The sequence below is a fragment of the Poecilia reticulata genome, chromosome 18, assembly GCF_904066995.2.
Source record: "Poecilia reticulata chromosome 18, P_reticulata-male-v2, whole genome shotgun sequence".
In the NCBI taxonomy this organism is placed as follows: Eukaryota; Metazoa; Chordata; class Actinopteri; order Cyprinodontiformes; family Poeciliidae; genus Poecilia; species Poecilia reticulata.
Window position 1 is genome coordinate 16329842 of NC_088847.1, and position 13253 is coordinate 16343094.

Sequence of the window (13253 nt, forward strand, 5' to 3'; positions counted from 1 at the left end):
CATTCCACAACCTTGTAAATCACTAATGGGTTGTTGCTTTTGATCATTTTGAAGAGCAGTTCTCTAACTGCGTCTTCATTGCCCCAGAGAAGTTGCAGGATGTCTCGGCAGGCTTTTTTTTCCATTTTGTCATAAAAGACAAAATCTATGTCCTTGACTTCTTTCCATATTTTTGGAGCAAGCTTTCTCTGAACCGGTTCGGTGTCCTTCCTTTTGTAATGCCCATAGGTAGATCTGTAACTGGACTTGTAAATCAATCTCCAAAGAATATTTTGAACCATAACTCTCCTTTCTTCTTCTGTTCCATGTCTGAATCCCATCCTGTTTGCGTCCCTCAAAAATTGTTCAGGGTCCATGGTTTCCTGAGTATAATCTTCACTCAGGCAGTTTTCATCTGCGTACAAGTCTTCAGTTGGAAAAAAAGTCTTTCGGATCTTTCTTTTGGTAGACGCTAACATTTTCTTTGGAGGAAGAGGATTCTCCAGGTGCTTTTTGAATTTTTCCACGATGACTTGGTGTCCTTCTGGGTGTTCCAGTAGTGCGATTAAATGCAGTCCACTGGCAAAGTGGAATGCATCTCTCGCAAGACTCTGGAAAATCCTTTCACCAAGCTCTTCTGAAACCTCAGAGAGTACGTTCACATTTATATCTCCAGTTTTTCTCAAAAGTAAGATCAAAATTTTGCTATGTTGTTCCTCAAAGACTTGTCGGACAAGATGCAGAGTTGGTCCATCTGCAGCCTTTTCAATCACTTCCCACAAAAGTTCACTGAGAAAGTTTCTCTTTTTGTAATCTGGGCTTCTTTGACCAGGATGAACTTGGCTGGACAATGTCTTTTTCACTTTCGTCCAAAAAGAAACCTTAGGTTTCACATCCATTTCTCTCTGTGGGCTTTCGTCGTTCATCTTTATTGTGCTGAGCTAAAACGTCCAAATGAATCTCGAGTTGACTGACTTGTTAACTGATTTGTGGTAACTGATCAGAGAATTAACTGATCAGTTGGTGATGTCATGGACTCTATGACATCATAAAGTCATCCTCAGAAGGGCCTCATGACACATACATCATTTGACGTCATGCTGATGACATCATTGTCAGCAGCATGACAACTGTTGCTAAGGGTAAAAATAGCACGCAGTGAGCATGCGCTATGAAAAAAAAATTAATCTGTGGCCACTAAATGCATTATTCCCGCAAGTCTGAACTGGCAGTGATTTGCGCAGCTTAACAGGAGGGGCCAGGGAACCATTGGCCCCTCCACTCACCGCCCACCCATTTTTATTTGTTATTTGGGTTCCATCTCCTAACAGGCATAGAGCAAATGTCAGTGGAACCACAACATGACCTGGGCCGGTCTATCAGTCAAACAAACCTCTTGTGATGCCCACTGGTGTGTGAAAAAAAAGTTAAAAAAGGAGCATTTAAATGTTTATGGGGTTATGATGATGATAATAATAATAATAATAATAATATTTTACTTGTTAACAGGGGTTAAAGATGATGGGTGCAGTAACGGTGTTTCACCGGTATGTGGTGCATGGGAACTCTGAGCTGCCAATTGCTCTGCAGTTTCTCATAAGCTGAGAGAAATTGGAGAAACACAGACTGCGTCTCCCTTGTGCTAATTTACTTGAGGTGAGAATAACCCTCAAGATTATTTTAACCAGTGGTGGAGAAAGTACTCAAAAATGTACTTAAGTAAAAGTACAAATACACAGACAAAAATGTACTCAAGTAAAAGTAAAACTACCACATTAGCATTTGTACTTAAGTAAAAGTAAAAAAGTACTGGCTTTTAAAATACTTAAGTATTAAAAGTAAAAGTGCTTGCTGAATGGATTACCTAATCGCTAATATCATTAAGTGTCCCGATCGTATTTAATTTTAATACATTAGAAATGTGCCATTTTAATGAACAATGCCACAGATAAAGCATGTTTTTATTATGTTTACAGTATGTGATTACTTACTATGTGATTCTATGCATCATACTTTCAGGGATGGAAACATCTTGTCTCCTGTCCTAACATAACATGAACTTCACTTTTTTTTTTTTTTTGCTACTAGTGGCTTTTATTTTTAAAGAAATCCAACAGAAAGTGGATGGAAAGAAGGTGGGTGGGAGAGGACAGGCAACCAAGGAGCCAGTAGCAGAGTTGTAGTCAAGGTCACCGACCCAAGACCAAGTCAAGACCAGCACCCCGCGCTACGTGACACAAAAAATTAACTTTTACTTATCAAAATTGCTTCTCAAATTGATCTGAAAGATCCACATTCCCATAAAAAACTAGTTATTAAATACTTAAGAGCTTAAATAAATGCAATCAGTAAAGATCCGTCCAGAAGAATCGGATCGTTCCTGAATGTACCAGCGTTGTCCCATATTTGCAACACCTCAGTAAACACCTCCACACAATAATTCAGGGCATGAATGACAACTTTTTTTCATCGCAGATGCAACATGTGTGTCTACGTCAGTACAGCTAGCTTTGCTAGCATCACGTCCACAGATCTTACCTTTCTTTAAGCTTTCCTTCCAAGTGACGCTAAAAGTTGGACGAAGTCCCCACCGACTGTGACAGCGAAGCGCTGCTGATTTTACATGTAGCCATATCAATTTATGCAGCACTATTATATTACTGATGATTAGACTCGCTCAGAGGAAACCACTGCGCATGTCTGGAGCTTCGCGTGCGAGTAAAGGTGGAGGCGATGGGTGACAACAGACACGTAAGTTACGATATTGCTCGGATTTTACGTCGCCACCTTAAGTCCCTGAACTTCACATTTTAACGGAAAAAAAGCAACGCGACTTGGATGTAGCGAGTAACGCGACAGTTTTGTAGAAATGTAGTGAAGTAGAAAGTACAGATACTTACTGTAAAATGTAGTGGAGTAAAAGTAGAAAGTATCCATTATTAAATCTACTTAAGTAAAGTACAGATACACGAAAATTGTACTTAAGTACAGTAACGAAGTACTTGTACTTTGTTACTTCCCACCACTGGCAGTGACAGAGTGAGAAACATGCATTGGATTTGTGAAACGTGGATGTAATTTCAAGAGAGGTGATAAGTATTCAGATGGTATGTGGACCAAAACTGTTCAGAGATATTTTGTGTGTTATTCAAAGGTGTGTGAGATGACACAATCCGCAGTAAAGGGGTAACAGGTCAGTTTCACGTAGACAGATGTTACCTCAGATTTACATGTTTACTCCGGTGTATCCTGACTGTTTACGTGACAGACACTTGACACGTAATTATGTAGCCCCACTGTGTTGAAGCAGCGTTACAGAATGTAACAACACTCGGTTCTAATAAAGTGAGTAAATGAATGGGTGAACCATCTTTGTGTTACGAGCATTTCTGGGTAAAATTTACAAAATGTGCTCGTGCATTAAGCACTAAACCAGCTGTAGTCGAACGTCATATTTACAGTTTTTGTAGAAAGAAGCTTCGTCAGCGTTGGTGTGCAGTGAATTACCACTCGTTTGTTACTACGTGAGATCTTCTAAACATTCAGGTGTGGCACTGTAAAAAAAAAAAAAAAGCAAATATGGCTTACATTTTATCCAACTGCTCCCACTTGGCTCCCGTTTAAGAGGTCGTGTGTAGACAGGTAATATCTTCACCTCCATCTCAACATTCTGGTGGTTTTACGAGTTGAGCCGCTGTCTCTGTTGGTTACTGTTCAGCGGAAGGTCATAAATGGGCGATTTATGTCTGAAGTGCAGCCAGGAATGCTGATGGTACTGTCAGAGAGCAGAGATACTGTCTGGTCTGACTCATATTTAATGGAATCTGTAACGTCCACAACTCCATGTCCTAACTCATGCACTTCACGCTGTGTGCTCACACAGAGAGAGGGAGTTAACATCCTCCAGCTGAGCGGCGGATATTATATAGAACGGCATAATATGACGGATAAAGATAAGGCTGTAAATTGGCTCCCTTGTAGCACTAAAAGCAGTTTTTGCACTTTCAGCGTCTTGCATCACTTTCCAAATCTAATTTAAGCGCGGAGTCGACTGCCGGCGCCAAAATTAATCGTCATAGCAAGAGCGAAGAACACTTCATTAGCTCCCAGCGTTCCAGTGCAGTCTGCAAAGTATTACCTAAATGAAATGCACGAAATTAAACGCATGAACACAGTCTGACAATGTGATAACTATAACAGAGTTCATTAACGCAACAACAGCTAATACCTTGCTACATCGATTAGCACCTACTCTCCCCCTCTGCGTCTGGTATCTGGACTTCCACAAACCGCCGTTGTTAAGATATGGGCATTTTAATTGCTATAGACAGGGGTCCATTAGCATAGCTTCTTGGGTGGCTGTGGCCATGTTTCTCTAAATCATTAAGCTAATTATACGAGCTAATTAATCAGTATGCTTGGAACGAGGTGCAAGAGCGGGGCCGCTCTTTGTTGGCTTGCATAATGAAAGGAGACCACTTTTAGATGGGGAAAACTGAGGAAAGGGAGGGAGAAGAGCAGAACTTTGATCTGCAAAGTAAACATGATTTTTTTTTCTTTTTTGCATATCAAGCACTCGAGCAGCGAAGAGATAAACTTGAAAAGTAAAAAGGAATGTTCTGAAGGAAAAAAAAAAAACGCCTTGTTGATACAGAATATTGGAGACGGTCAGGAGGGGAGGTGTCTGACATCCAATTATTGGTGTCATTTTCATGCAAGATAACGCACAGACTGGGGAAATGTCAATCACCGGTGCTGCTGTGACATTCTGGAATGCGCTTTACTTCTCTCATCTCGGTTAGTTCGACGCTGGCCTGCAAATGGCGAAGACGGGCACGGGCTGTATGCAGTTTTGACAAGGTTTCGTGCACAGCTTACCACTTTCTCAAAAAGCTAAGGTTGTTCTTTTAAGCGTGCCGTCACTGTCAAAAATTAATACGTACATGAAAAATCATCCCACCAACCTTTCTTTTTGTTTAAGATGAAGGTTATGTCAGCACTCGTTGCTGGAGGCCATTTTTAGCTGCTCTTAATATGCACAGTGAGGAAAATCAGTTTGTGGAATGTGCTTACACACTTACAAAGAATGTGCTGATAACAAAGCAGTGTGTGTGTGTGTGTGTGTGTGTGTGTGTGTGGTTTTCAATTCATGTTTATCCCTGCTGTTTTTTGTTTTTTTTTTGTTGTATAAAACATTACGATACACTAACGCATAATAAATCCTCTCCTCTTTGTCTTTTTGCTTCCAGGGAAATTCTGAGGAGTTCTGTTCTGACTTCGCTCTTTGTCTGAGGCAGCAGTCGCAACCGTTTGTTCCAAACGGGGTAAGAGCTACATTTTATAATCCTGAAAGAAAAAAAAAAAAAAAATTAAAAGATCAAGATTTTTTATTTTTTTTCCATTTCGTTTTTTTTCACACCAAACTTCTTCCAGTGCAACGACAGGCAAACCATTGCTATTGTGGGCTTATGGAGACTAACAACTAGCAATAAATTAATACATTAGCTAGCAATGAATTAAATGTTTGAAATTCACACATCTACTTGCAAAAGAAGTCCTACAGATGACACACTTTGTGTAGATAGTTTCTGTTCACTATGATTCTCTGCAGAAACTGACACTGGAAAGAGCAATTGCTTCCTAGAAGTGACCTTTCTTTTCCGTAATGCATTGATATGTTTGTTCTGATCAAAACGGTCCTATTGCCTTTTTTTTCTTCTTTTTCCTAAATAACATCTGCTCCGGCACAAAACCTCGTTTACAATGGAATCACTTTAGTTGGGGGCCGGGAGCAGGATAGGGTAACCTCTATTGATGTATTTCTTCTACTAAACAAATAATTTTCTCTGAGTTCAAATATCAATGTGCCAAACAATATGAAAAGGAAAAGGGTAAACAAGTGAAGCCAGAGAAATCAAATAAGGGGTCAGACAACTAAATGGTGTTAGTATGGATTCATGCACAGAAAGCACACATGTCTGGACATGATCTATTGCTTAGTCACAGTAAATTGGTTTGCCTTTTGAGATTTGATTTCTTGCAATAATTCGCTTTGGTGAATAAAGTGAGTTTAATCTCTCTGTCTCAGTCAATAGTGCGGCATAAAACCACAACTCGCAGTTTGTTCGGTCTTAGTTGCAGATTTTATTGTTTCGCCGACTGAAAATATCAGAACGGCATGGATTAGCGGAGCCAAAGCATGCTAATGGTGCCCTCTGGAGTGCAGAAATCACTACTGCTGCCGGTGTCTTTGTTTGTCACCGAGAAGAGGATGCGCCCACACACACCTCTCCCAGCATTTTGCCTGAGGACTGACAGGTGCTGTCAGCACTTTGTGGCACCGTGTGAGCACGCATGCCAGCAAACACACACAGGGAGCTGATTCCCGAGGAAAATCGGCAGTGAGCTCACCCGATTCGTGACCCAGAAGTGCCTCACTCTCACCCTCGGTGTCAAAGTAATTGTACCATTTACCTTTCCGCTGCGGTGTCGCGCATAAAGTGCCACTTAACTCTCCACTCATTAGTTCGCACAACCACAAAATGCCCCCATATGCTCTCATAAATCAGCTCCTCTCAAAAAAAATGTCTCATTATCATCGGCTTAACAGCGGTCTGGTCGGGATCATTAAAAGTGCAGTTCGTGTCCTCTGGAAGTTGAGTGAAGTTACCCACTATCACAGTGGTGTTTTTCAGATCAGTGAGCAGCGCTGCGGTTTCCCCCCCCGAGGATTTGCGGGTGCAGCTGTAATTGGAGCGTTTGTGTTGCTGTGAGTTACTGTTCCCTGGGTAGAGGCCAGCACGGAGCAGAACATTCTTGTACACGTCCAAAGGATTTGCTGTGAACTTATCAAGTGCTCTTGCAGGGAAAGTAATGTGGAGATCGAATCATCGATGGACTGTTTCCCCTTTTTAAGACGAGGCCCTTACTTTAATTCTCCTTTTTTACTCCCCCTGCCTCATAATGTACAGGAGTCCCAGTTTTTTTTGTTTCCACACAGGAGTTATGCGAAATGTTTGCAAGACGTGGAGCGCTGGGAACAAAAACTAATCCATGTTACAGATTTTTTCTGGTCTATTTTTTTTTATCACACTTATTTAGATCAAAATATATGAGAAGAAAGATAAACCTACAAATACAAAAGCAGTTTTCAATTGATTTCATTGTCATATAGAGTCAAAACTGTCCAAATTGACCCAGAAGCCGTTTTTAAAGAAAGTAATATGTTTTGGGTTCAGTTTCATTTTTCACACCCAGGCCAGATAACTTCCAATCAAGAATACAAACTAGAGCTTGCATGACAACATAAAGGAGACTAAAAGATAAGAAAGTAGCACATGCACTAATCTAAGGAAGTATAAGGAAGGAGAGCCCAGGAAACCACCTAAAGTACTGCAGACTGCAGCATTATGTGAAGTCGACTTTTTTGAGCTTTACATCATGTTATGTTGCATCAAAAGACATACCTGGAGTGTGCATTTTTGAGGAATCGTTTAACATCGCAAGGCAGTCACTCAGCTGTGCAAAGCGCCTGGTTGGATCCTAGTTCTGCCTACGAGGTGCAGCTCCTCCTCAGAGCCACAGTTTCCGCCTCGCAGAGCATTCCTTCCCCCAGCGCCGCCTCAATTCAGCTCCACCAGCCAGCAGCACTTAGCAAACACCTGGTGGAAATGCACATCTGCTGAGCTCATTGGTATAAGCTACTTCTTAGTGCAACCCTGGTAAAAGTGTTGTTAAAGGGCTGATAGAGGAGAAATGTTGCGATGACTTCCTGAAGGGAGAGTTTCAGAAAGAGTTTGAGATTTTAAACAAGGACCCAAATTCAAGGCGTTAAATATCAGACAAATTTCTTCCGAGTCATATTTGATATATGTAGCATTGTCATGACAAGTGAAGGTAGCATAGTTTCTTGATTGTGCTACGAAATGACACAGTGTGCCTGAAAAACACATGATACTGCCCCTTTAAAGTCAGTGTTCTTCGTTCAAACATATTGGTAAGAAACTGAGCAAAAATGGGATCCATGGAGATTCAAAGGGAAGAAGTCCACTGATCAACATTTCCAGGAAACTTTTTAACTGACCCCAGGTATTCTGGGGAAATATTTTGTGACCTGAAGAAACAAAAGTGCAACATTTTAGAAGGTGTTGGTCTTGTTATATCTGCAGAAAAACTTGGTTTCTTAGAATTTCTGCAAAAAGTCCAGCAACGTGGTGTTGGTGTGACGACCTCAAGGTGGCAGGCTGCTTCAGTTTCTGGACAGCCTGCTGTAGCTGATGGCTGTAACGGTTGTCTTTCAGAAAATCCTGACAGAGAACAATTCTAACTCTGTGAGTTGTCCTGAAACGGTGTGTTTGTGCTTAGAACCTCTCCAACACGAGACACAGAATTAAAACAGCTGCAAGAGTAGGTTAAAATAATTTCAAAAACTTATTTCCAGTTCAAACAGTCACCAAGAGTGGTACGACTCATTAGGGGTGAATTACTTCTCCACAAACGGTCAGGTTGGTTTGGATGGCTTCTTCCATTAATGCATAAAATCGTATCTTTGCATTGATTCAAATTATCCTTGTCTGATATAATAATTTGATTACATGAAACATTTAACGGTGACATAGAAAAAAAAAAGGAAACTCAGAAACTCTCTTCCACAGCCTTGAGCTGTACTCATTTTGAAGAATTGATTGGAGCTGTGGATGGTAAAGTGATTTAAAATAAATATGACAGGAAAAATATAACTTTGGTGGAAAGGCAAGAAAAGAAAAAAAATCTAAGTGCAGTCAAGTGAGTTTGACTAACTTTATAAAGCATAAAGTAAATGACAGAGGTAGACTCGTCAGAGAAGCTCAGTCTGTTGGGAGTGGCATTTGAATGGTCTCTCGGAAAAGCATCGAGGCGTTAAATTTAAATTGACTGAGCAGCTTCTTTGCAGAGACTTGAAAACACTTCGTAAATGATGTTTTAAGTGCATTTTTACTTTGAATGTGCATCCATCTACCTGTCACATGCGCTTGTGCTATAAAAAAAAACTGAATTCAAACCCGTAGCAGGTCAGTTTAGCGGGGAGGGGGAAAAAAAAATCGAAATTATACTCTGTAACCCTGTGGAGAAAAGCCTATGATTGCTATTAAAATGACAACTGTGATGAAAAGATACATTGAAATCATGTATCGTACTGATCTAAATGTCTTTCCACTAGTGAAGCCATAAATGAAGTCATGAATTACCTTATAGTAGCATCCAAACTTCTATATGGTGTGACCTGACTGGCCACTGGTCCATCCCGCTCCCCTGTAAGGTTAGAGAACCTGATATAATTGTGTCTCCACACTTCTTAGATTTGATGTATTGCTTCGTGTCGGGCGTTGTGTCCGTTTGAGAATGTGTATGCACAACCGGGCCTGTGTTGTGGGGCAGCCGGCTGGGATGATTTATTACACGCCTTGGAGGGATTTTTGCTTTCATGAGGTCACGAGTGACATGTCAGCCAAGCATGGTACACAGTTATTTTTATTTTTTATTTTCTGGGCGGGTGTGTGTGTGTGTGTGTGTGTGTGTGTGTGTGTGTGTGTGTGTGTGTGTGTGGAGGGGGGTTCTGGCACGCCAAACAAGTTCCACCTTCCTACAACTATCAACATACAGCTACGTATGAAAATAAAACCCCCATCCAAAAAACTGCAATCCACTTTAATTCTGTAATTTATACACTTCTGTTTCGCAGCAAAAACATCTAAATATATAAAATTAAGTTCAGTCTAGAGTAAATTAAAATCAACATCAATTACTATGCAAAACGATAAAATAATATACAGTATATACTATTTTACTTTTCCCCCCATACAATAGAGTTTCAGTAGATCTTTTTTAAATGCCAGTTTGTATGAAGCTATTTATCTCTCTAAGTTCAGTCCATCACTTTGAACCCATTGACTTGGCAGCTCACCCTCATGTGGAGACGCTGAAGAAGAGCAGCTCTCTTTGGGGCGGGGGGGGGATGAGACCTCCAATAAATCCTGGGCTCTGGGTGGAAAGAAAAGAAAAACGCAGAGTACTGAGCAAGTGAGCACTTTTTTGTAGAAGATAAAAACCAAACGTACATGGAGTTGGTGGCAGCACTACATGCAGCAGTAGCTTTTGATCAAGAGAAACGCAATTAAAACCCTCCAGCACTGGAGTAATATTCTAATTCCACTGAGCAGGCAGCGACGAATGCTAGTTTTAAAGAGAAGTTGCTTCTGATGGAATACCACAAACTCATGCAACATGTTTTAGGAACTTCTCCAAACAATGGTATATGAAGCCAGGACTGATCACACCGGCTTGTCCTTCTCTCCTAGGTGGGGGTAAAGGGGGCTTTAGCTGCACCGGTGTGTCGGCGAGGTCGGCCTGCGGCAGCAGGGGCGGCATGGTGGCACCTGCATGAGCCCGACGGAGAAGCCTCAATTCTCTCGGTGAGTTTGCGTTCTTTCAAATAAACGAAAGCAGAACGTCATCAGGACAACTGACTGCAGCACTGATTTAAAATGAAATGTTAAAACGAAAGCATCATTATATATTTGAAGACAACACTTTAGATGGAAGTTCTAAAATCAACCATTGTTTGTTGGATGACAAAGAAGATTTTGATTAAATTACACAATTCTTCCCCATCTGATTTCACTCATCAGGGAGAGGGCGATAGTCTGACGAACAAGATTATCGCAAATCATAATTTGCAGCTATGTATTTGTAATATAATATTATGTGATTTTCATACAGTGCTTTAATGGTAATATGGTAAACTTAAAATCACAATCATAACGCTTGGTAGATTGTAATTGGATCTAAAAAGGGTATTATTGGTAGAGAGTGAATATAAACTGAGTTACATTTAGATATTTTATGAGATAAAAAAAAAAAATCTTTTTTTTTTTTAATGATTGTGGTTCTGAATGATTTTTCTACATCCTTAAGCTATATCCACAACAATTATTACGTATTTGAAGTTCAAAAATAGCAATCGCTGCTGAAAATATTACTGAACTTTATAAATAATGAAAGCAGGGTCACATAATTTCTGCTGTTATCAAAAGATCAGGATATATAATTTTAAAGATCAGCCAATCAGCATTTCCTCATGCTGGGCCCATATGTGGCAATGCTGAGAGAGCATTCACAAGCGAGGCTGCCATTAAGTCACAATGAGGAGGCAGGGCGGACGAAGTGCTTTGGTCAAGTGAGATGGACGGTTCTGGCTTTGAACCAGCAACCCGATGTTTACAGGTTGAGGCACTGCGTTCCCAGGGGGAAGAAAGTAAATGAGAATAATGGCAGAAATAACTCCACTAATGTTCCTTCCCTAAGCTACCAATAGGTCTTTCACTGGCCTTATCAAGAAACGAGACAGGCCACAAAAAAAAAAAAAGCTATGAGGAGTACTTTCTATTAAAAAGAAGAACAAGGAGTATAAAATTTTGTTGGCAGCATTAACTGCTTGTAAAAACAAATGGTATCTGGCAAAGAAAAACGGGTAAACACACAAGTATAGAGGGAGAATACTAGGTATGGGAAATATACTTGTAGTACATTGTAATAAATATGCCAATAACTACTAATCAGCTGATTTTACCAAGAAAAACATCAGGAATTGTGTGTATCTTGTGAAAAAGAGACAAAAAAAACCCATAATTAAGGTAAAAAATGAAGAAAAAAAACATAAGGGGAAGAAAAACAAACACAAACATAATTCTGGGAAATATCAGCGTGTATTTTGGCCACCATCCTTCAGTGTCAAACATTCTACGAACAGGTTTCAACAAATAAATAACGTTTAAACAAGCTTTTGATCCTGGGGATTTTTGAAAATTAACCCTACGGAGCACTAATGTGTTCAGTTGCAAATTCTCGGTGTTATTTCCTCAAATTTAACCAAGGCACTGAACATTAATATGTTCTCAGAGGGAAGATGCACCCTGACCTGAGCACCGTGCGGTGATGTAGCTGAGGAAATACATTCGGCCTGGTCATAAATATTGCACTGTGAGTACACGGAGGGCTTTTGGGTCTATGAATTATTACGTAGTCCAATGGCTCTGCGCCAGCCAGAGTGTATCTCGCTCAGCTTTCGCTCGGCAGTAAGCTGCGACTGGGGAATTGCGGTTATAGGCCCAGCACATATAACTGCCAATGATACCGGGAATCCATCACGGTCATCCCACATGTTGTGGTGTGTACTGCCACATGAGCAGACGCAGAAACGGTCCGAAAACAAACAAAAACAATAAAAGCAAAGTAAGAAATGCTGCCTGTATTTTCAGAGTATTGAAATTGATCTACTTTGATCTACGTCAATGCACCGAGTATGTGGAATTAGCCCACCTTTTTGGGGGTCTACTAATTTGGTTTTCACATGCGTGAGTTAACTTTGTGCTCTATTGAGTTACAAGACTGACAGTTAAACGCACCTGATTATACCAACACAATGAGAGCAAAGGGAGATCAAAACAAGCATCTAAATGGAGGAAAGAGGGACTTCTGCTCGACGCGCTACGTGTTCAGACTGAAAAAAATTGCGCGGCAGGTTGGGCTCTTCTGGTGATTAGCAAAAAAAAAGAAGCATAATCTCCAGACTGCTGACACATTTCTTTTGAACAGAGCATGTCTGAAAAAGGCAGATATGCTTTAGAAAAAGAAAAGAGAGAGAAAATGGATGAAATCTGTGTCAGGTCAGATAGCAGCCAGCAGCTTTCCGGAATAAGTCTCTGCTAAGCCACAAACACACAGGATTAGTAGCTGAAGTACTGGCCGCGAAAGGATGAAGAAAAAAAAAAGGGAGGACAATATTAAATGATTAGTGACAACTTAAGATAACCTTTAAATTACTTGGTTAAATACAGTCTACAGTGTGCGCTCTATGAATATGGAAGAGTGAAGTTGTTGAAGGATGTGCGCTGGGTCTAATATTGAAGCAATTCCTGAAAAGCATAATTCTTTAAAATATATCTCTAATGCAAAGAGGAAGCAGTTTTGTGAGCAGAGGAGCTAAGTAGTGGTGGAAGAGGATTTAAGTCTCTGTTAATGGTTGTTAGTAGCACACTTGTTTTTTTTTTTTTATTATTCATGTAATTATTTGGTCAAGTTTGTGTCCGAATGCATTGGGTAAGGTTGTTTTATATACTGGCAAAGACATATATGCCCAGCGAAAATATTTATACCCATTGAACTTCCACAGTTTGTCACATTACGTCCCTATACTTCAATTGGATTTCATACAACAAACCCACACAAAATAACAC

The 13253-nt window shown here is 40.3% G+C and overlaps 1 protein-coding gene across 47 annotated transcripts in view; it reads left to right on the top strand.

Moving 5' to 3' along the window:
* LOC103480676 (protein tyrosine phosphatase receptor type D) overlaps positions 1–13253 on the top strand; it is a 455017-nt gene that overhangs the window by 172020 nt on the left and 269744 nt on the right. For all 47 annotated transcript variants that reach the window (XM_008435747.3, XM_008435746.3, XM_008435752.3 and 44 more), the window contains exons 5-6: positions 5229–5303; positions 10317–10430. The gene's annotated coding sequence lies outside the window, so the exon portion shown is untranslated. The remainder of the gene's footprint in view (positions 1–5228; positions 5304–10316; positions 10431–13253) is intronic.